We start from the raw sequence: 24,403 nt of genomic DNA, 5'->3' as shown, positions 1-24,403 counted from the left end.
AGCAAAATAGAATTAAAATATGTAAGGAATTATGAGAGGAGTTTATTTTAATAATCTTGGAGGTGTATTAAGGTCCATATAGTTACCCAATGATGAGGCTTATCACCTTCATAGAATAAAATTGTTTGCAATCGATTTGATTGAAGCACAAAGAGATTTTGAGTGGGTATTGATCAAGATACATTTTTTTTTATTTTTTCTCAAAATGTGAATTGTAAGCATAAAAAGTGAAAAAGTTATTCGTATGTAGAAATCAATTAAGATATTTTATTGCATTTGAGCATGCCATTCTAATTGAAAGAAGGATACCCATAATAAAATCAAATGTTTTTACCTTTTTTCTAGAATTATGTTGTCATAATAAGGGATTTGAAGGATAATTTATTCCCATGGATGATGGATATTTATTTATTTATTTATTTATCCCTGCATGCTTAGTTATGGATATTGTGCCTAATTTTGATACTTGATTTTCAAGTTCACTTAGTCATCAAAACATGATCATTCTACGAGTAAGACATATCTTACACAAAAAATTGCATTATCTCATAAATCAAGTGTCTATTAAATCATTGAAATGTAAAAATTGAAGAAGGGTAAGTGTTACAAACCATTTCAAAAATCGATGTGTATATTGTTATAAATAGTTACTTGAAATTGATTTATAAATTCATTTTTAATCAAAATAAAAACCATTGTAATCACACTTTGGGGTGCATGATCTGACACCTTAAGGTAGTAATAGGAACAAGACAATTTGACATAAGCAAGCACAACTAAGTGTGACAAGTGAAAAACATGCAATGGGTAAAGAAATACAATATTTGCAAAATATTAATCTAGAAATCAAAGAAATGCAAGACTCCTTACATGAATTGCATAATTAGGTTGTTGATATTCACAAGAAAATTTATTTAAAGGATAAATTGATTGAAGAATTTCAATTAAAATTAATATTGTGAACACGGTTGATGCAACATGTGCAACAAATTACCTAATACAAAATCAAATGATGAATGCTACTTGTGACATGGATTATCTAATGCAAATGCATGATGCATTGATGCTACTTGTGGCACCAAATGAACTAACAAAAATGGTGGATGAAATTGTGAAAAAAGAGATTGTTGATGATTACTTACCAAGTTATGAGATGGAATTATTATTTAGAAATGAATTGATGAAGGAAAGTTTAATTAAATATGAGTCATAAGAATAAATATCGATCTAAAGTTATATATATATATATATATATATATGATATTTCAAATATTATTCTTTAACCTTTGGAATAATTGAAATTCAAAAAGAATTGAAATGACTTCAAATGTGACAAAGGAAACAACTTTCATATTCCACATTAGTCCAAACCAATTTATTTTTTGAGTGTATGATTTCTTGATGGAAATTTGAATACTTTAGAAATTAATGAAGAAGTTGTAAGAATGTTGATGATACAATTAATGATAAAAAAATTAATCAAATTCTTGCTAAATTACAACATTGTCATTTTGTTAGTCACATAGAGAATTAGTGTTTATATTTCCATCCTTTTATTCATGGTAGGAAGAAAAATCATCAATCACATAAATGTCAAAATAAGAATAAGACTAAAAACCAAATAATTCATTATGGTTGGATATTAAGTTCTTGGCAATAAAATCAACAAGTCAAGAAGTTGCATGAGATCAATGTATAGTTTAAACATGGGCAAAGACACATTTGCATAGATCAAAATATAGTTCTAACATAGGTAAGTCTTGCAGCCTAAAACTTTCCAACATCGGAAATCTCTTGACACTTCCCCGTGTCCCTATTCCTAGCTCCTTCAAGTTAGTGTAGTTGTCTAATGTCATTGACCTTAAATTTGGAAACGTCTCCAAGGGCAGAAGATCCCTGAGTTGAAAAGAATAATGCAAATATAGCCTCTCCAATTGTAGAAACTCACAAATACAATTGGGTAGAATTTTTCCATGGTAATTTTGAAGACAAAAACGTTGTAGCTTCTTCACGATTTACATGTCTCCAGGGAGATCCTCCACCACATGATGTTCTTCCACATCGAATACCAATGTCAGGTCCCTCATCTGCAACCAACTTCCCATTATACCCATCTTAATTCCTGAACGTATTCCCTCGACTTCAATTCCTGCCTTGACATGTATAAAAAGATTCACTAAATTTGAGCAATTTGTGAGATCCTTCAAACTGCAATTTGTGAGACTCTTCACTTCCTCCACCTCATTATATTGTTTTCCACTTTCTCTGATGTACCCAGTAATAATATATTCAATAATGTAAGTTGAGATATCTCTCGGGGAATCCCCGTTAAGCTACAACAATGGTTTAAATCTAAAGTCATGAGATTTCCAAGCTCTCTTAGCTTAGGAGGCAACGACTCCAAATTTTTACAGTTATTAAGATGCAAAAACTAAAGCTAGGAAAGATTACATATGTCTTTAGGTACAACCTTGATTAAGGTCTCACTTAAATTGAGATACTCGAGCTATCTAAGATGCCACAGTGACATGGGCAACAATTCTATTTTGGTGGCCGACATATCCAAAACCCCGAGAGAGGTGAGATTGACTAAAAAGCCATTTGGAACCTCTCTTAGACTTTCATTATACTGCGACATCAAAGTGAGGAGGTTGGGGCAGTTGAAATATGTTGGCAAAACAGAACAATTGTTATTCTTTCGCAATTATGGATCCATTTTTCAGTGGTTGGAAACTCTTGGAGGTTTTCACATGTCCTGAAGAAACATTGCTCTTCATTCTTAGCAATATACATTTCCAAGTCATGGACAACATCGTGAACCTGTATCTTCCTATACCCATAATCATCATAAACACTCTGAAACAAGCAACGTTCTACTAATAAGTCTACGTACCTGAGTCCCAAGTCCATTAAATAGTTAGTCTTTCTGCTATTGACTAGCTCCTCCCCTATCCACATTTCCACCAAGGCGTTTACAGTGATCTGCCAACCTTCGGGAATGGTAGCACAATATAAAAAGAAATTCTTGAAGACAGAGTCAGGCAAACAATCGTAACTACATTTAAACCACCAATAGCAATCTTGATCAATGTTGTTGTATCCTAGAAAACATCGATATTTTTTATCTGACACAAAGCAAGATGCCAGTCATTTACACTAGTTTTACCCCTCATGGTTGCCGCTACAACTTTTATGGCCAACAGAACACTATTACACTCTTCAACAATTTTTGTGACCACATTCTCTATATCATTGTCTGAGCACTGCTAGTTTGGAAAGCTTCTCTGTAGAAAAATTGCCACCCTTCATCCATGGATAGCGGTTGTATTTCTATGGAGAAGTCATCTGCCCCTATTCTTCTCACCACATCAAAGCTGCACGTAGAGATTACGACTCTGCTACCGTTATCATTATCCATAGGGATTCCCAATTCTTCGTCTAGTTGAAGTTCCCTCCATAAATCATCTAATATGAGAAGAAATTGATTTTCCCTCAGACATGCAGAGAGCTCCATCTTTGTTATCTCAACACTAGATCTTCTCCCAAGATTCAAATTGATTTGCTTTGCAATATCAGCCTGCAAGCCTGAAATCCTATAATTTTGATAAAATACAGTCCAAATTACGGTGTCGAACAAGTTACCTTTCTTGTAGGCGTTGTGGATGGTTTTTAGGAGAGATGTTTTTCCGATGCCTCCCATGTCGAAAACACCAATTATGCGAAACTGATGATCTTCATTGTCCAGCCATCTCTGCAGTTGCATCTGGTCAACTTCGATCCCCGATCCCACAAAGCCCGATCTGGTGCAGAGGAAATAGTTCGTTCAGCATTGCCAAGTATTGAAAAATCCCTTTCAAGATCGACAAAGAGTCAATCGAAATTTGTATTCCATTCTCTAACTTGTGTTAAGAGTGTTGGTCTATAGAGGAAACATTGTAGACATCGTTTCTGTCATTGGGCACGATCCACGAGACATTTGACATCATCAAGAGAATGGTGGAGCCTCTGCAACCAATTTTTGACAGTGTCGGGCGAACATCTCTGATCGTGTTGAAATTAATTGGTGATATCACACAAGAGAGTCTTCATACGATTTAACTAAGCTTCGAGAAGCTGAGTATTTTGATCCAAATGAATTACATCATCTACTAGTTGATAGAGCAGAGAAAAAGTAACGCTAACAACGTCGCTAACTGTGTTGGCCGTTGCGCCTGTCAAAACGACCTCCGTGGCTTTTGAACCTTCAAACAAAAGCACAATAGAGAAAAAATGAAATAGAATGAATACTTGGAAATTGTAATTCCTACTTGTCTCAATTGTGATTCTTTCTATCTAGAGGAGTCTGTTCCTATTCCTTATGGTTGTTATATCTAGATGTTCCTAGATTGGTGTGTATTTGAGATATTCTCTCAACCCGGTGATTATGTGTCCAAGATTAGTTTACCTATCTTGAGACAACACTAAATGTATTTATATGTAACATTATTTGATGTGAATATATAATATAATTTGCATGCTCAAATTTTAAGTTGGTAATGGAGCCCGTATGGGCTTGGGGGCTTGGCCCCTCCTCGGCCAAGGGAAATAAGAGTATATGTATTTGTATTGGGCATTTTTCCTTTATATTTTTCCATCGGATTAAGTGATTATGTTGTTGTGACTTTGGAAGGGTCGTCAACCCACGTGTTGAAGAAGTTGACTGGTTGTGAAAGCGGATATGTTGTTCGGCAATTGGAATGTAGTGCAGAAGCATTATGGGTTGTTCCGATGTGGGAAGAGTTGTCGTCGATATGAGGGCATATAAGTATGTTGAGGTACTATGGAAGAAGAATTAGTGGGATGTAATGAGGTTCTTGTAGTGAGTGAGACGCTGGGAATATCGCCAACTTCCTAGTATAGAGAGGGTGACAAAGCCCAACAGGCCTGACAAGGCTCGACCATTCTTGGTTGTTGTTAAGATTGCATAAGAGAGGAAAAAAGAGGTACTGGGTTGTTGCTCTGTTCAGGGAGTGATTCATATGAAGTGGAGAGATAAATATGGGGAGAGCCATGGTCCCAACCCTCTGCAATCTCTTGCGCACAGTTGCAACGACGGCAAAACAACCATCGTGGAATGCATTGAGGGAGTCCTATGTGAGATCCGTATCGACTGAATCACACAACGATAAAACCACCATCTCTATAGAAACCAATCTTCCATTCACAACCCACCAATGCGAGCCCCTTTCCCGCATTATGGAAACCAACCCCGTAGAGCTAATGAAATTCTATGCAGACATGTTCATGATGAGGTAAATGGAGATCGTCGTGGATTGCCTCTAAAAATCGAAGCTGATAAGGGGTTTCTGTCATCTTTACAACGGGCAGGAGACCGTCTCCATGGGTATGGAGGTTTCCATCATGAGGAAAGATTGCATTATCATGGCCTACAGAGACCATTGCCTCTTTTATGGCCGTGGAGGGACTCTGTTTGAGTTTTTTGTAGACAGGATGTGCAGAAAGGATGGGTTCTCTCACGGAAAAGGAGGATCCATGCATTTCTACAAGAAGGATAATGTATTCTATGGAGGGCATGGAATAGTGGGCGCCCAAGTCCCCCTTGGCTACAACTTGTGCCTTGCAAAAGTTGTTGGCCTTAGTTCAAATTGGTTGTAGGAAGAGCGCAAGGGAAAAATCCACAAAATTGCTGAAACTCTTGAATAAGTACAAAAAAGAATGGGAATTTGCGGACACCATGGGTTTTAGTCAAATCAGGCAATCTTACTAATCAAAAGGGAGGTGTGTTGAGGCTACCACTTCTATAGCTTCCAAGCTTGTTTCATCTCGGTGGAAAATATGCTCCAAGTGATTTTAAAAAAATGATTAATTTTAATTGAATATTGTTTTATGAATTTTTAAATTATCATGCCATAATTATGGAAGAGACATTAGTATGGCCAACTATTGTCATAAGTTTGCGTTGGAATTAGCCATTTCAACAATATGAAGGTTTATTTGTATGACAATGATAGAAAAATAGCGAAAATGACATTAGAGAATACAGGCTGGAGAAACCTCAAAGGATGATGGACATCTAAGTAAAAGTTTGTGTGAGTTAGTGTGAATTTGTGGGACAGACTCACTAGCATGTTGTATTATGAATCACACATCCTAACAAGTAAGCAATTCTACACTGTTTTGTAGTGGTCTTTATAATGTATGTACCTGGTAACTCCAAGAATTGGAGTGTGTAATGCAATCCTGATAAAGCATATGTACCCCCATAAAGTTCGTGGTAATATTAAAACCACTTTGTAATTGCAGGTTTTTGGTAAGCTGGAAACCACTGTGTAGTGTTGGTTTGTGGTAAGCTATAAATCACGTGCGAGAGTGAAGTGGACAGGGATTCCAGTAGGCACAGTTTAGCGTGAGCTGACAAAACCCTTGGCATGTCTAAGGGTGAGCCGAGAAAACCCCGAGCCTAGTTAAGTTGGGTCTATGGTGAGCCTTGGTGGCTGAATTGAGTGCCTTGGAGGCACAATTGAGCCTTCGTGGTTGTGTTGAGCCTTTGTGGCCGAATTGAGAGCCTTGGTGGCAGAGTTGAGCCTTTGTGGTTGTGTTGATCATTGGTGGTTAAGTTGAGCCTTGGTGGCTGAGAGCCCTTATTGGCATGGTTGAGGGTAATTTGATAAAACCCAGAGCATGGTTATGGGTAATCCGATAAAACCCATGATGATGATGATGATGGAGGGGGATTTGCAGGTACAAGTACATATATGCAGTTATAATGGTTTACAAAACCATGTATGCGAAGGGCATCCTAGCAGAGTGACGGTTGCAGTGGTTGGCACCTATGCATTCCGGTGGATGGTTGCTCCTTTATATGGACGTCAACATATTCTTTTGTTATGCTTGACCACAACTAGACAGACAAGTAGTCATTAAGGGGGTGACTTGGAAATTGTAATTCCTACTTGTCTCAGTTGTGATTATTTCTATCTGGAGGAGTATGTTCCTATTCCTTAGGGTTGTTATATCTAGATGTTCCTAGATTGGTGTGTAGTTGAGATATTCTCTCAACTAGGTGATTGTGTGTCCAAGGTTAGTTTAGCTATGTTGAGAAAACACTAAATTTATTTATACGTAACCTTATTTGATTTGAATATACAATATAGTGTGCATGCTCAAATTTTAAGTTATGTAGACAAAAATTTATGCAGATTAAGAAGAATAAATTTGCAACTAACTTGTATGCATGTGGATGTAGAAACTGCAATTTTTTTTTCAAGATGCTTTTTTTCACCTTAAGTAGTTGTCAAGAATCTTATGCTTTTTTTCAAGTTGATCAGCGGTCAATCATACACAGTTTTGCCTAAACTTGTGGAGATTAAACCTTTCCACTTAATCTGATCGGATCACTAAATTTGTGGAGACTAAACCTCCCCACCCAATCTGATTGAATCACTAAGCCTGTGGAGACTAAACCTCCCTATCTAACCCTTGTAGTAGGAGTCCCCATGTTTAAACCACAACATCCATAATCTTCTTGACATCTTATGCTTTGCGTGTTTCTTTTTGCGTTGGCATCTTATGCTTCAACTCTCGCAGCTCTGAGGTGTAGGCAGAAAGAGGATGTCAGAATAAGAAAAGCATAATGGGATTTACAATAAAGCATGGATAGATAAGCTTCACAAAGACTGTTTTACCTTCAAATATAGCAAATGTCCTTATAACTAGGGTAAGTGTAGATACTTTTTCCAAAACGTCTAATGAAAGAGGTTATTGTTCCACGTTCAATTTTAGGAGATGGCCTTGCAGTTATGATTATATCAATATAACAAAGCCTCAAATGTTCAAAAAAGATTTAACAAGCCACAAACTTCAACTCTTCTATTATGATATAGTTTGACAATTCATTTGGCTAGAACCATTAAATCAATACATAGAAAGATATGAAAGAGAGAAAAAAAAAATACAATTATAAATCTTTCATAGTCCTATCAAAAAAATGTAACCTTTATCAACATATTTGTAAAATTGGTTTAAGTTTAATTCAAAAAAACAAACATTAAATATCATATGCTTATTCATAAAAGTCACCAATCTAATTATGCTATTCTATATAATTTTAATTTTTAATTAAATATTTCTAATTATTTTTAATTTTCCTTTATTTATATTCAACATTTTAAAAAAATTTAATTGTTTTTTTTTTCTTTATTCATATAAAGAATTATATCTCTTTATATATTATCTCTTTATAGATACCAAATCCAATCGATTAACAATTTACACGATTCTTCGTATTTATATATTTTATGTTTATATTTACTCACCTTTGAATGATTCTTATTAATTATATATGTTATAATTATTATTTACTCACCTTCAATGAATTAAAATTAAAATTCTCCTATAATTGAGAGTTGTTAATCTATACGTAGCCGATGGCATTAGGTTAGAGGTTCAATATTGAGGTTTTATATTTATATTATAATTATATATTTATATTTATATATATATATATATATATATAAATTTGGATATAAACATTTATATCTTTATATAATAAAATTGTTAAACAAGGAAATATAAACTAAATATGTATTTTATTGAAGCAAAAACTTGGATACAAACACATATTTTTATTAAAATATATATATATATATATAATTTGAAATACAAATTTAGATATAAATATTTATGTTTTTATATAATAAAATTGTTGAATGAGAAGGGAGACTTTAGATATAAATATTCATGTTTTTATAAAATAAAATTGTTCATAACAAATTTCATTGAAGGATAAGAAGGAGAATTTGCATATAAACAACCATGCCATCATAGAATAAAATTATTTGTAATAGATTTCATTGAAGCACAAAGAGATTTTGAGTGGGTGTTGATTAGATAATTTTTTATTTTTTTTCAAAATATGAATTGTGGGCATGAAAAGTGAAAGAGATATTGGTATGTAGAAATCAATGAAGTTTTCTTATTATATTTGAGCATGTCATTATAATTGAAAAGATCATACACATAATATAATCAAATGCTTTTACTTTTGTTTTAGAATTATCTTATCAAAATAAGGGAGTTGAAGGATAGTTTATTCTTATGGATGTATTTTTTCTGAATGCTTCATTATGGATATTTTGCTTAATTTTCAAACTTGATTTTCAAGTTCACTTAGTCATCAAAACATGTTCATTCTACAAAGAAAGACATATCTTACACAAAAAATTGAAACATGAGTCAAAGAGAAAGGTAATTCTTGCACTAAATGGGGGAGTGCATTGATGAAATCAAAATGGTTAATGGTAAAAAAAAATATCACATTAATTAATCAAGTCCAAATGGTTAGTGATCAATCAACAAATCCACTAGATAACAATGATGAACCATAAAGGAGAAAAAAAATCCAAAAAGGTCAAGCTTGGATCCCTACAATAATCTTATCACATTGCACATGATAGAGGGGGATATTAATGGTGGCAACCAATCTTCAAGATTTAAAGTCTTATCAATCAAAATTCAATTAGAATTTGGGAATTCCAAAATTAAAACTAGTCTTCTCAACACGATATCTACAATGAAATCAACCTCAATTAATATGTTCAAATCAACATATTTGGGAATATCTAACATGGAATCTAGAATCCTCTAATTTATCTTCAATTATTGATAAGGATTTTATTTGACAACTAATTTCATCTAAATTCAAAGAGCACTTTGGTGATCATATTTGTTCACTGCTAATAGAATGGTGTTCCTATTTGTTCACCAATTATTATGAGAATGTTTAGACCTGACGGTTGTTCACTTTTATAATTTATACTCTATTTCAATATTCATTTCAAATGAACCATTCAACATCCATGCTGAAATTTTTCAAAATATATATTGAAGCTTAGTTCAAATTTTTTAGATGGAAGATTGAAGTAATACTTGTTTATGCATTAGTTCATGTTGTCATGTATAATTTTTCAAACTTGTGATTGAGTTAGGGTGGGAATATTAGACTCTGAGTACTTGGATAATATCAATGTTAGATATCACCTTCTTATTATTTTTTCATCCTTATCTATTGATGAAGTGTTTTCATTATCCACTAACGAGTTAGTGGGATCTAGATCTAGAGGTGGTTAAATATGCATGCTATAAATTAATATCATGAGATAAATACACATGTTCAGTGTTTCCCCTTCAAGAGTAACAACCCCAAAGCCACCTAATTAGTGAGTGTGGCATGCTCTCTCTCACATGAGACCCATTGCTCATATCATTCAAATGCAATTGTTCTCTTTATTCCTCCTTAGTTATATAGTTTCCATCACTCTCATATGCTTCAGCCATAATGTATTAACTCTAGGAGTAATGATCCCCAAGCCACGTAATTAGTGAGTGTGGCATTTTCTCTCCCACACAAGATGATCGTTAAATTATCGTGGATATTCCACTGGACAGTTTGTCACAATAGATCTATTAATATTATATTAGAAATCTAAAATTCTACATTATTATAGTTTTATTAAACTTTAAGATCTGTAAATTTAACTGTAATTAGTGCATGCATGTGAATGGAAATTATGCAGAAAACATAGAATAAAAAAGTAAGCTCACACACACACATAAGACACAAAATATGCTCTGTGAAACCATTTCGGGAGAAAAACCAACTAGAAGGTGAGGGTGCTTTGCTCTCTTTCTCTGTCTGGAAATATGGTTGCAGGTACAAAGAAGTAAGGCATGTGGCCTGTGGGCTACTACAGTGCATAAATCCTCCCTGTGTGCTCTACCTCCTATCCCTCTTGGCTATCTTTCCTCAACTATGGAACAAAATTCTCTTGAAAGAATGGAATGCCTCGTCCTTCTAGTGGCTCGGTTATAACACAACCCGATAACCTACTAGTGGTTAAATTTGACTACATCAACTCTTAAATAGAGTTACAATTTAGAATATTCTAGAGTCTTTTACATCACAAAAACATGGCTAGCCCCTTTTACATCATCTTCCCGAATTATAGGTGTGAAAACAAGAAGGTCAACTTCTGAGTGGCATAAATTTTACATACAAACACTGATTGACGCGCTTCTTATTTTGTTGGAAATATCTTTGTGTGTTAAACAACATGAAGAGGTGTCGCATTAAAATGACAAATTTTTACCTCCAAAAACTATTGTTTGAGCCTCAAAATGCTCCTGGAAGGTTTCAAACCTTGTTTCACCAATTTGGGTCCCTTTGGTAAAAATGGTCCTATGAGCTGACTCATGGACTTTTTCCACTCTGAATGCATCGAGATGGATGAGAAACAATATAATGATCCAATCTGGATCACCTCCCCATTTTGGGAGGATTTTGGTCCCCAAAAGCTTCTACTGAATGAGGTGAGGAATTTTTTCCTCCACCTTCTCTCTAGTGTACCATTTAGCTTTGCCTAGAAGCTGCCCCTTCAACCCAATCTACCTTAAAAGGTCATGCTATCCCTATCTTGTAGTTTTGGACCTCTTCTGCAAAATTGTATCTTCTGTTAACTCTGCTTGAGCATCTGGTACCAAATCCTCCACAGAAGGTAGGACATGTTCCTCTTCCTGATCTAGCATGGAAGGCTCATAGAATTTCAAATTCTCTACATCCAAAACTGAGTAAATGCGCATATATGGTGGTAAACTAAGTCGATAGGCACTATCACCCACATTTTCTAGTATCTCAAAGGGACCATACCTCAGAGCCTTGATTTTCTTATTAGGCCCCTACAGCCTCTCCTTGTTCAACTGTAACCATACTTTGTCTCCCACCTTGAACGATTTCTTTGTTTTGTGTTGATCATTCCTCGCCTTATACCTCTTCTGTGACTTCTGCATTGTTTCTTGTACCTGTAGATGGATTTACCTAATCTTCTCTATAATTTTTTCAGCCCTCAAAGCATCTCCTATAATATATTCCCTCAATCCTCCTTGTTGCCCATATGCAATGTCCAATGGTGAAGGCAACAAATATCCAAAACAAATTTCAAAGGGGGACTTTCCTGTAGAAGTGTGGACTTCTCTATCGTAAGAATGTTGTATATATACCATATTTTCATCTAGGTTTTCGGATGCTTCTGGTTGTACCCCATCAAAATTTGCACCAAAGTCTTGTTGACTATTTCTATTTGCCCATTTGTCTGTAGATGGAATGTTGTAGACCTCTTCAACTTCATGTCCATCTTCTCCCACAATGTAGTCTAGAATGCACTGATAAATCTTGTATCCTTGTCCGAAAGGATGCTCCTTGGTATCCCAAAGTGCAACCAGGCCTGTCCAAATAACTCGTTTGTTGTTTCTTTCTTGTTGATGGTCTTTTTACAAGGCATAAGAATACACATCTTGGTGAACCTGTCAACTACCATGAACAGGTAGTTCTGTCCCTTCCTGGTGGTCGGTAAACCTCCCACAAAGTCCATGGAAATGCTTTCCTAAGGAACACATAGCCCATCATCTACAATTTCTCACCTTTAAAAACACCTCCTTGAAGAAATTGCTGATACACCTCCTTGAAGCCCTCATTCTCTGAATAGGCCTCTCTATATGCATCATGGGTGAATGGATCCATATGCATAAGAGTCTCCAAAGCTGTAATATTTTATGTGGGTGACCTTGAAAGAATGTCAACCAACTTGTTTGTGCTTCGCTTCTTATACTTGATCACCAAATGAAACTGTTGTAAAAACCCCATCTACTTGTAATGCCTAGTCTGTTGTAGCTTACTCTGGCCCGGCCTGCAAGTACTATAACTGCTGGTGATCTGTGTGGATTAGGGTCTCCTTTTCCATCAGATATTGCTTCCACTTCTTCACAGCTTGCACCATGGCATAGAGCTCTTTGTCGTAGGTAGGGTAGTTAAGGACTTCCCCATGAAATACTTCATAATGGTAGCATATAGGCCTTCCTCCCTTCATCAAGACAACTCCCATAGCATACCCACTCGCACCCGTCTCCACTTTAAAGGGCCACTGCAAGTTTGGTAATGTCATAATAGGTGCTTGATTGATATTCTTCTTTAACTCCTCGAAAGCCCTATCCTAACATTTTCCCCACTGGAAACTCTTGCCATTTGTTGTTATGGCATGGAGCGGTGCTGCTACCACTGAAAATGAGGCTATGAATTTCCTCAAGTATTGTGTTTTCCCAATGAAACTCCTGACCTCATAAACATTAGTAGGCACTGACCATTTCATGATGGCCTCCATCTTGGAAGGATATATATTCAACTCTCCTCCACCTATCACATACCCCAGATACACCAAGGATTGTTGCACAAAATCACACTTCTTTATATTTGCTAGCAGTTGATGCTTCTTCAATGTTTCCATCACCTGTGTCAAATATGAAATATTCTCCTCCCAGATAGCACTATATACCAGTATATCATCCAGATAGATAATAAAAAATTAATCTATAAAAGGGTGCAATACATCATTCATTAATATCATAAATGTAGTTGTGCATTACATAGGCCAAATGGCATGACTAACCACTCATACAAACCTTGCCTGGTTTTGAAGATGGTCTTCCATATATCTTCTTCTTTGACTCGAACCTAGTGATATCCAGACTTCAAGTCTAGCCTGGTGAAATATTTTTCTTGATGCAACTGATCCAACAAATCATATATCGTGGGCAAGGGGTATATTTTGTTGAGCGTGATTTTGTTCAATGCCCTATAATCTATAGACATCTGCCAAGTCCCATCCTTCTTTGGCAAAATTATGATGGGTGACCCACATGGTGATGTACTCGGTCGAATGACACCCTCTTCTAGTAGCTGCTGCAAATGTTTCTTCAACTCATTTTCTTTTATAACCGATTGCATGTACAACACAATATTCGATAATGGGGAGTCTGGAAATAGTTGGATCTCGTGCTCTACTTCTCTCTTAGGTGGTACCCTTTAGGCTCTCAGAACACATCCTTGTATGTTTGTAACAACTCCTCTAATTATTGTTTATGTTTCTTATTACACCCCTCCAGGGATGCCTTGCCTCTTATTAACTCCTCTTTGGATTGAATTTCTCTTAAACACAACAAAACATATTTCTTGTTGGAACTGATCAATTTCTTGGCTTGGTTGGAACTTACCAGTGAAATTTTTTACTTGCCTTTGTGCGCATTGATGATAAACGATTTTCCATCCTTGACGAGCAGTATTTGTTGGCTCTACGCATGAATATTGCATCTCGCATGTACATGTATGGAATCCCAAACATGACTCCACATACATCAAGGGGAAACACATCTAGATCTACTTCATCAATAAAATCAGCACTGATAGAAAATCTATTTTTGCACTGTTTAGTTACCTTCAGCTCTACATCCTTATTTGCCCATCCCAATAGATATGGGTTTGGATAATCACAAACTTCTAGCCCCAACTTCTTGACCAACTCTTCTGCAATGAGATTCTCCTACGATCCCGAGCCAAACAGAGCATCAACCTTTGTCTTCTTGACCTGTATCTTTATATGGAAGAGTTTGGTCATTTATTTATCTTCCTGTTGATGAAGGCTACTCAGATTCACCTCCTTCTGCACTGATCTACATACGATCTTCTCATCGACGTCCACGCTGCTTTCAACATGGTTGCTCGAATCAATGGCCATGGGATTCTTCTTCTTATTATCTTTCTTCTTATTCTTTGGGTTTAGCTTTGGATGCAACTTCTAACACTTCTCCTCTGTATGGCCATCAATGTTGCAATGGTTGCAGTGGTTGTTGGGATCTTTGCACTGGTATGTTGTGGTTGTCATCTTTTTATCTTTTCCCCCTTTTTTCTTCTTCTTTCCCTCCTTAGAAGCATCATGTTGCTCATTCTACTTCAACCCAATTAATTCACTCTCTTCAGGCCTATGTTTTCAAGGTATTGTGCATGTATACAAGTCTGGTCCACCGATTTGGGCTTAAACAACATCACTTTCTCATGCAGATGGCAGTGCAGACCCCCCAAATACTTGAGGAGTACATATGGGTTCTTTGGAGAGATACCCAACATTATGGCCATCTTTCTGAATTATGTGGTGTACTCTTACTTGCTTTGGCCCATATTTTTCCTCAAATAGTGCCATTGGATCCAATGGTCCTCTACGTACCTGATGAGATAAAATTGTGAGTTAATGAGGGTTTTTAAATTCTCCCACTTAGACACTGGAGGTTCTCTCTCCAACCTCAAGGTTTCCATGTGGCTATCCCACCAAGTCAATGCATGACCCTCTAATTTCATCCGCGCAAATGAGATATTTTTCCCTTCCTTGATATGATGGACATTAAAATAAAATTCCAGTTGCTGCAACCAGTTGTTCAGCTTTAGCGCATCGATCTCATAATGGTATAACTTGATATAGACTTTTTATTCCATTTTAAATAGGGACTGATTCATAGCACTTGAAACAGGTTGATATTTTCGGGGTTTTTTCTTCGGTTGGTTATTCGTGTCTTCTTGATCTCCCAATCACACTTCTAATTTTTCCTCTGCATTCGAACCCCCATCTTCTCCAAATATCCCAAGCTTATTGCTCAGGGCTTCCTGATGAGGTTTACATTGCAATTTATGTCTGCAACTTGTTGTTCCAGCCGCAAAAACCACACTTCTGCGGGATCACAAGGGTCATTTATAGATTTGTTGTCCATGATTAGGGTTTTACGATTTTTTACCCCGTCGACCTAGATCCCCTACAAACTCCAAAAAATACCCAAAGAAACCTGTCTCTGATACCAATATGATCCGTAAATTGTCATGCATATTCCACTTGACATTTTGTCACAATAGATCTAATATTATTATATTAGAAATATGAAATTCTACACTTACAGTTTTATTAAACTTTAAGATCTGTATATTTAACTATAATTAGTGCATGCATGTGAATGGAAATTATGCAGAAAAATAGAGAATGACAAAATAAGCTCACACACACACATAAGACACAAAATATGCTTTGGGAAACCCTTTCGGGAGAAAACCCAGCTGGAAGGTGAGGTCGCTTCGCTCTCTTTCTTTGTCTAGAAATATGGCTGCAGGTACAAAGAAGTAAGGCTTGTGGCCCATGGGCTGCTACAAAAACCACTACATTCGTCAAGCATTGAATTCTTTGTTAAAAATCACTTATCAACAATGAATATGAATGTTGGATATTGCACATTGTCAACCCTAACACTCCAACTTTGGACCGACTGCAATTGCAAATATGTAAAGAAATATTTATGGGTGAAAATAATAATAAAAATGAAGTGATTGATGGCTCATTGAGGGTTTTCATCTCTTTTCCTTGTTCAACTTGCATAAACAATAAACAAAACATGAGAGCTAAAGATAAAAGTAAGTAACAACCCAATGCACAAATAAAGAGAAGGAAATCATTTTGCCTCTTATGTATTTACTTGAAAACCAATTAGATGCATAGTGTGAAAATTGAAGATTAACTCTTGAATATGACAATATATATATTCAAATCCTCTTCTCTATTCATAATTAAGTAGACTTATGAGAATTAAATCTTGCACCATCACTGAATCCCTTTAAAACAAAATGATATGCAATAGTTAAGAATAATGTGTTGGATATTGGGAAATAAAATCTTAGGCGCGAAACCAATCCAATAGCTTGAAAATAATCCAATATCCAAGTCCAAGAACTAGCTTAATGGAATGAATGTACAATCCAACCTTCACAATGATTATGCAATTAACTTGAGTAATAATGCCATGAAATTCTCATCAATATTTAAGCCTGAAGATGCACCTTAGAGGATGAGGATCAAGTTAAAACATGGTTGGGATCTTCATTCATAATCATGATAGTCTAGGAATTTAAATGTGCATGAGTAAAAAAATAATTTGCCAAAACCTAACATGTTCAACAGAATAAGAGCCAAGGTGAAGAAAGGACATCATCTTCACTTATGCAATATAAATTCATGCTTTGTGAATTGCAATGCATGTCATGTAGACATAAAGCTTGAGGGTCATGGGGCTTAAAATGCATCATTAGAGAAGCAACTTCCCTAAACCCTAATGCATAAATAAGATCACGATCTAAGATTAATCAAGGAAAATATATACAATATGCATTATGCAGGCATGAGAAACCATAGGATTTGATGATAGCTGGGTCAATTAAGGATTTTTACCAATTCAAGACATAAGCACACCTGTTAAACCTTGAAAAGCAAAGGGATCCCAAAATTTGGGTGTTTTTGTATCAACCATAAGAAGTTGTTAATAAGTCACTCTATTTTCTAATTCTTAATCGGTGGTCTAGCTTATTGATTGCATTGATTATATATTTACTCCATTTTCTAATTCTACAATTTTACTTCTATTTTAACTCATTAATTTGGATTTCCTATATTATAATTCCAACAAATAATTTTCTAGTATTATAGTGTCTATTCAATCCATTTCACCACATGTTTTTATGTTATAGAGTCAAGGATTGAAAAAACAATTTGATTAAGTCAACATTTTAATTTCCTACTAGTGTGTTTATTTCAATGAAAGGTTGATTTCATTTCCTACAAAGTGTGTTTCCTTTTTGTAAAGTGTGATTTCCTTTTCTGCCATTGTGTTTCCTTTCAACAAGTGTGTTTTATTCCCTTTCAACAAAATTTGATTCCTTTCTACAAGAGTGTTGTATTTAACATTTCAATTCTTGCAAATGTGAATATTTCAATTCCTTCAAGTGTGCAATTCATTTTTCTTGATGGATTGATAAAGAAAATTAATGTCTAACTCTATAATACTTAACCAATACTGCAACTTCACCAATACTTACAAGATTGTATTAGTATATATAGTGCAAAACACTTTGCAAGTTCCAAATAAACACCATAATGACAATTAAATGTATAGTTTCTCATTTATCTACTAAGGAAATAGAAGGTAAGTGAAAAACCTGTCACTTTTGGTGTCATTTCCAAGGATTAGTTAATAATACAATAGTTATTTTTTTTGCTTGGCTTGATTTAACCAAGTGCATTCCTTTTATAAGCTTGGTGTGATGTGTTTTTATTCAATTTTTTCTTTAAGTTGGTTTGTTTTAGAAAGCATGTCTCTTTAAATTCCCATGGAAAAAATTATAGATCAACAAGGTAGATTTGTTAGCTCTATTAAAAATGCCCACAAAAGTACTAGTGTATGACAATCACAAGAGGAAAAAGGGCACACTCGGCTTAACTATTTAACTCCCATAGCTAGCTCTCTTGCCAAAAATAAGTTTGAATCTTTTGTTGAGGGGCCTGCGATCGTGTAAGTCTCATCTTCTATATAGAGATATTTCCCCCTAAAGGATAATTCCATTCCAAAGATTCGATCCTTCCTAACTCTCCCAAAGAACCTTTAGTGGAAGAGGGAAATTTTCATTGGCTCATGAGGATCCTATTAAGGAGGAGGCATCCACTTTTGAATTTCCAATTTGAGAATCATAAGAAGGAACTATGATAAAGAATTTATTGCATTCAACCTTGCCCAACTTGCATGGTTTATATAAAGAAGATCCAAACACCTTCCTCTTTGAGCTCAATGTTCTTTGTAGGTGCTACGATTATGCATAAGATTCCAAAAAGTTGAAATTTTTTCTTTATGTTCTCAAGAATGATGCATTGCAACTTAGTTCATGCGTCTTGGTAGAGATAGTATCCACACTTAGGCATAAATGAAGGGAAGTTCCTAGAAAATATCAATATTATTATAAGGACAATGATTGGATGGAGGAAGTCTTCAGAATGAGTCAAAATGAATATGAATTCATGGAATACTATATTGAATGATTCAATCACAACCTAGAGTAATAAAGACAAGGAAAATTGGCTCCAGAAACACTACGTGTCTTGTTGTTGTGCAAAATTAATGACGATTGTATTGATCTCTTGAACGTGACGGGTGGGGATATGAATCCTAGTAGTATTATGGTATCATTCTTGAATTGTGTCAAAAATGTTCTAAAGGGACATCAAATAATAGGAAAGTACCAAGAGATATATTGGATTATTATTATTATTATTTTTCTTTTATGTCTAAAGGAATCGACAATTGAGCTAGTCTCATGCTTACATGACATGGAGTCGATTCCAACCACTACCATTATAACCCCCTAGATGAACCATGCCATCCCCCAACATATGGCCATAGGTAAGAAACTAAGGATTTAAACATGGGACCTTGTACTCACATTTCCTTTACATTTTCATAGGCTTGCTAAGTGACCTCCCTCATGAGGGGGCTTATTATTATTTTGTTTTGTTACAGTAACACCCACGTGGGATTTGAATCAATGATATTTTTAGAAGGAGTGTCTTAAAAATGCAACCATTCACCATCAATTTAAAGACCCATAGGCAATATAATGGCAGAAATTAATAGAGGTGTTGGTAATGAAATAACTAGAGCTAAGATTGGGAACATGCTATAATAATTCAAGAATATTATACTTAATGCACTAAATTCTCCATTGGACATGCTACAATTGAATAAGAATAAGGAAGGAGAAGAGTTGGATGTGGAAATATTTTTCCCAATGTCTAGGAGAAATCGCCCATTGAAGGAATTCCTACAAGATCACATTGAGGTTTGTGTGATTTGTAGCCAGGAGCATGCCACATGAAAGTGTCTGTCTTTACCTAGATTGAAAGATGTGTATTAAGAAGTCAATGAACCTAAGCAACTTTTTTTTGTCTCTAAAAAGCACCCATGGCAGTCCAAGCCTCAAGGAATGATCCAAAATCAATATCAATATTATAATTTGTGCTGGTTTAGTCTATAATTGATGATGATGTAGTCTATAATTGCTAGGTTACATTGTTGCTTAGTCCTTATTTCAAGGATTGTTTCTACTTATAGTATGATTTTCCCTTCTTTATTTTATCTTTGGTATACTTCCCAAGTACAAATGAATAACATGGTTATGATCTTGATTAGGTGGAAGACCCTTAGGCATTAATCCAAATACCTTGCGATGATTGTTAACAACATTATGAATATTCCCTGACATAGATGATATTGATGTTTGAACATTTAGTGAACATAATTGTGTTATTACACCCTAATTCCCCTTTTGAGTAGTTTTTTTATTCCATTAGAGATTATAAATTTAGAGGATTTCCCTTGGATGCCTCTAAGATCAATTTCCTTTCCTTTTGAGTTAAATCTTATGAAGAGATTTTAAAAAATAAAGATCATTGTTCCCAATGATTGTAACCATTGGCCTCTTGATACAACATTAGCACCACCCATTTGTATTGTTGATCCAAGTGGCTCTAGAGAGGCTCAAAAATCAAAATCTTCTACTCTTAGTGAAATCAAGTCCAAGTCATAAATCTTGTCATTTTGAGTCTGGTGGCACAAACGACACCCAAATCTGTGTTTGTATATCTAACTTATCGTAATAAAAAATTCACAAGTTAAAGCATAAAAGTGAGACCCTTAAAAAAATACATAGTAGTTGACTGGCCAATTAGCCAATAACACATGGAAGTCCATATTCACTCTTATCCCTGCCAAAAGACAAAAAACAAAAAAATATTAAATAAATCTTATATAAAAACAAAACTATTTAAAAATGGTTATTAACCATATAGAGTCAACAACTCATTAAATATATATAATCCAACTCATATAAAACCCCCAATTCAAAAGAAAAAATATTAAAATAACTAATGGTGGGTTGCTATAATACCAACGTATATATCTATTAAAAATGTCCATGGGCGCCACTCATAATCTCGTCTATCCTTCCAAGACATCAGAGTCAATCCTAGACTTTAAAAGGTCATGTTCCAGCTCAGGACTTGATGGTACTCGTGTATTAATTATACAAGTGGGAGTCATGGTACTTGTGTATTAATTATAATATTGAAATTAATTAAAACATTAATTATAAAATTCAAATTTATTATTCATTGTTTATATACATCTCTATTATGATGATAATAAGTTCTTAATTTAATCAATGAATCGTAGAAACGTAAATTTGTCTTGACCATTCAATTTGGTAAATGATTTAATAGTAGGAAAAAAAATATATTTATCCTGGTCAATATTAATAATAATTTTTTAATTTAATCAATGAAACTTTTTGTTGTGAATGTGTATTCAATTTAGTAACCAATTTAATAAAAAAGAAAAGTTATTTTTCTTGGTCAATTAAATAGATAAATAAACATCACTTAAGTTTGAGAGAAATGTTTAACATAAAGAAAAATGTGGGATAACCACATTATCACTTCCATTGAAATGACCTAAGACAAGATGCACTTATAGATATGATTTAAATTCAAGTTGCACCCATAGATGCTGGAATTGAGTTGGGCTTCAATCTCTTTCAAAATTGACATCGCTTTTTTGAAAGTTTTTGTAAGCTACTTCTGATACTTGCTTATTTCACACTAAGCCTTATGGTAAAAAAGAATGCATCGTCGGAAATGCTCTTGTATCCAATAATCTTAGAAGCTAAACCCTTCCCATGAATCACTTCGGTTTTAAACACTCAGACCATAGTGGCTATATGACCATTAACAAACTTTGACAAGTCAAAAGTTGTCTTGATCCGATGATTAGAGTGCATTTGAAGAGGAGGAAGCTAAATTTTGATTATGTTTAAATTTTTTATAAATTAAATTTTTAAAAGAGACAAAAAGAAAGAAAAAAAGTTTCGACACATAATGTTCTATTCAGCATTCCCTTCTCTCAATTTACGAGTATGCTAGTATATTAGTGAACTTGAGAGAAATACATAAAACCGTTTGAGTGATTATAATATATGTAATGAAAGATAGAAAATTAATAGATAAAGTTCTATTCAACATTAGAACATTCCCTTATCTCACTTTACGGGTATGCTAGTATATTAGTGAACTTGAGAGAAATACATAAAACAGTTTGAGTGATTATAATATATGTAATGAAACATAGAAAATTAATAGATCAATTCTTAGAGAAGAAATTGTGTCTCTCCCTAATTGCTATCACCTTGTGTCTGTTGCCTCTCTCTTATGGCCTTCTTCTCCCTTGCCATACGAGTTTTTCCTACCACTTTTGTCTTCGACGGATTGAGGTCAGTTGAACATTGAAGGATACAACATTGCCCAACTATGTTTTCTATTGCACTATAAACTTTGGGGTAGGCCTTGTCATAGAAGTTCGATGCAACTTTGCATCCTGAAAATACATAGACAAATACCCAGAAAATCGCAACTACAATAAACAAATTTCTAACAAATTTGTTTGTTGCATTTCTTAATACTGACAAGAAGGCTCTATGGGAGCTATTACAATTGCAGTCGGTAAATAAGGCAAAGTATTGTAGCTGGCATTCTCACCAATAATTTCCAAAATAATTTTTTATATAAAATAGTAACATGTTTCGAAGCCCAGTTATAATTAAATGACATTTTATCTCCATACATTGTCTAGATCATGGAGGCATCCTTGTCATTTCCAATTTTCATTCGTTGACACTTTCACACCTAGCTCATCAATGACTCTTCCATGTTTTTATATAAGTTGTACTATAGTAAACTAAAATTTATGCACATGGTCATGTTCATAGCATATTCTTTCAATATATTTGTCTCTAAAACACCATCATCATCATTTATAATATTACGAAAATGTGTTATCAGTAAAATTCTTAATTATTTAATATTAAATTTATTGAAAGTTATTAGTTAACACTAATTATTCATCACTAAGTAAGTTTAAAATATCGAATGATACTTGTTAATGTGACAAACTTATTTTGAAGAGAATTAAGTTCAATAGTCAATGTATTATAAACATTCATTCTATTACATACAAACCAAATCTAGTAATTAGTTTAACTACCAATTAATTTATCACATACAACTTTGGATGTTAGATACCCAATTCATTATTTACTTCATTATTATTAATTTTTCTTTATCATTATTACGATAATTACATCATAAATATTGACACAAGGTAAATGCAAATTTCCATTTAAAATGTAAAAATATTCCTAACATTAATTATTTTCATTCCGATGAGACTTGTTGGCAAGGGGAGACGTAGTTTGCCAAAGATGAACCCATACAATCATTATTTCTGGTAGGCCAAAGAGCCTTACAACAAAAGAAGGAAACAAAATATCCCACATACAGACAACAACATATCAAGGAGGAGGATGGGGAAGAACTACATGAGGTGCAACAAGAAATCCAACCCGTTCATGCATGTGGCAGTCGATGTGTTCAAATCGGGCTTCTAGATCATGAAGACATTCGTTGGTTCGACGTTAGCTCCGACGAAGATTGTTCAACTACTATAGAATCTCATTTTGGCTAAAATGAATGTCATTCATGTAAGCTACCAGTTTGTTATGATTCTCATACCTATGCTCTATAAGAATGTCCATGTTTTCCTGAATTCTTATAAGATGCTCTGTGATGGACTCCAAGGAAGCCGTAGCATCCACTCATCCTCGGGAACGATATGCAGCATGAGCCACCACACCTTCACGATCATCCCCTGCTGAATTACCTAAAGATGGACTTTGATTGTTGGCCTGATGACCTGCAAACACCTGATGTCCACCCCCACGGCGTGGCCACCCTCGTTGGTGTGACATTTCCACCAAACAAGAGAAGTTTATGAACTTGAGCTGAGAGGGATCCCCAAGCAACCAAACTTAACAGAGGAAAGAACGCAAACCTGAGGCATTGTGAGGACAACCTTTCCTTAGAGCACTAGACCCTCAAAAGGATGAAACCCTGAACAAAGACGCAAAGGTCGCACACCACACTAACCCACTGATAACGACACCTTCCAAAAATAAAATGAAAAACTTCCAATCGTGACTATCACCTACCTTACCAAAGAGTCTACCCATGAGGAATTGACATGGGCTAGCGATAACCCAGAGTGAATAGGGAGCGAGAGAGAGAATTAAGCATATACAAACCCAAAACAATGAAAGAGGTGGCCACGAGAGCCTGACCAAGATAGAGAATATAAAAATTCTAAGTTAAAGATAAAACCAAATAGAAACCAAGACATTATCCAGGGCATGCGAAATTGTAACCCCTGACCTAGACACCTGGAAACCCCTTTGAGTGAACTACCAATGTCGCCCACGTTGGCCCAATTCCACACTTCGTATAAAAAATTGAAAATATCTAAGAATTCAACTACTTCACAAATTAAGAACCAACTGGGGACCCAAAAACAAGATAGAGGGGTTACCTTCAGTTGATAGAGGTCAAGGCCATCTTGAAACCCATATTCAAGATTAACTATGGTGCTCCTAAATTCCCAGCCAGGATCGTTGCAATGGAGGAGCTTGCCTCTCAAATTTGTGCCAGAGTCCCAAGTGTTGATTTGAAAGGCGATGTTGAGCCACATTAACGCAAGACATTTGGCCACTGCGCTTCTCCAG

The 24,403-nt window shown here is 35.0% G+C and overlaps 1 pseudogene; it reads right to left on the bottom strand.

Moving 5' to 3' along the window:
• Positions 1-1,700: 1,700 nt before the first annotated feature.
• Positions 1,701-23,596, bottom strand: LOC149150817 (putative disease resistance protein At5g63020; annotated as a pseudogene).
• Positions 23,597-24,403: the final 807 nt, after the last annotated feature.

Source organism: Pinus tabuliformis, chromosome 9 (assembly GCF_031772625.1).
Source record: "Pinus tabuliformis cultivar Carrire ecotype Pingquan chromosome 9, CPIR1, whole genome shotgun sequence".
NCBI lineage: Eukaryota > Viridiplantae > Streptophyta > Pinopsida > Pinales > Pinaceae > Pinus > Pinus tabuliformis.
Note: the sequence above shows the minus strand (reverse complement) of the source record. Positions and strands in the feature narration are given on the sequence as shown.